Source organism: Lycium barbarum, chromosome 9, assembly GCF_019175385.1.
Source record: "Lycium barbarum isolate Lr01 chromosome 9, ASM1917538v2, whole genome shotgun sequence".
NCBI lineage: Eukaryota > Viridiplantae > Streptophyta > Magnoliopsida > Solanales > Solanaceae > Lycium > Lycium barbarum.
In genome coordinates this window covers 82,413,232-82,414,608 of record NC_083345.1, presented here as the reverse complement: position 1 = coordinate 82,414,608, position 1,377 = coordinate 82,413,232, and the positions used below count along the sequence as shown (strand labels likewise).

At 42.6% G+C, this 1,377-nt stretch overlaps 1 non-coding gene across 1 annotated transcript; it reads left to right on the top strand.

Annotated features, from left to right (window-relative positions):
- Positions 1 to 864: 864 nt before the first annotated feature.
- Positions 865 to 971, top strand: LOC132612464 (small nucleolar RNA R71). Its single transcript, XR_009571823.1, has one exon. It is a non-coding gene; the product is annotated as a small nucleolar RNA R71 (small nucleolar RNA).
- The last annotated feature ends 406 nt before the right edge of the window (positions 972 to 1,377 follow it).

Below are 1,377 nucleotides of genomic sequence, written 5' to 3'. Positions count from 1 at the left end.
ATCAGCCCCTTGGAGTATTTTACCACTCCTAGTAGTGATGGTAAACACACAGTCTACACCGCCTCCCCTATTCTTTGGATTTGGAATAGTGTCACTCGGAAGTCCTCTCTTTGTAGGAGGGTGCTGCTCTCTAGAAATATCCCTCATCAGTGACTCAAGCTTCTGAATAGTAGCTGTATGGGAACCCACTGTTTCTGTCAGCCCAGATAAAGTCCTTTCAGACATAGATTGATTGGCCAGAATCTTCTCAAGCATCGATTCAACCTTCGAACTACCTTGCTCTGTTGCCTGCCCTTTCGGTGGTATATAAGGATTGGAACTCTTGTTCCCGAAATTGTTACCGTTGTTGTAGCTCCCTTGGTTTGCACCACCATAATTATTGTTGTAGTTCCCAGAGTTGTTATAAGCACCTTGACCTTGCTGAGGTCTCCATTGATTCTGATTCTAATAACCACCTTGGTAATTCTATCTTTGGTAACCCCCTTGAGAGTTGTTAACATAATTAGCATCTTCAACCTGCATAGGTGGCCCATCATGGAACGGACCATCTTGAGTATGGTACATCCCTTTTGGAAAAACTGTATCATCCTCACAAACATTTACCTTCTTGATCTGTGATTCATTAAAATTTTTCGTTAGCAAGGAAATATTTGTTGCAAGTTCTACCAATGTTTGCTAGGTGTCTTGATTCTCCTTTACTATATTCTGGATCATAGCACTACCATACGGTACCACATCAACATTGTTTGAGTGCCAAGCCTGATTATGAGTCGTCAGCTTGTTAAGTATGTTGATCACTCGTCGATAAGTTTTGTTCATGAAACTGCCATCAGCTGCATTATTAGCAACTGACTGCGTTCCGGAAAACCATGATTCGAGCTCTACTGCAAATACTCCTTGAATCTCTCCCAGGCTTCATATAGTTGTTCCCCCGGTAGCTGCTTGAATTCATATATCTTGTCACAAATTTCAGCCTTCTTGCTAGGGGGGTACCATTTTGTGAGAAAAGCAGTCACCATCTCTGCCCATGAAGTAATTGAATTTCGGGGCAGCTTCTCAAACCATGTTCTTGCCTCCCCAGTTAAGGAATCTTTAAATAGCCTCAACCGCATAACATCTTATGGAACGTTGTTCTGGATGTGATTAGCACACACATCCACAAAATTCTGCAAATGACGTTGAGGGTCATTCTTGGTAGAGTTCCGAAAGTATCCCTCAAGCTTCAACAACTGGTATAGAGAGGAGTCAATTTTAACGCTAGCAGCTGCAACTCGAGGCTGAACAATAACAGATGCATAGTCCTCCTCCGGAACAAGATCAACGAAAATATTCTCATCGTCTGATTCATTCACCTGACTGTTCAACCGATTCCCCTAG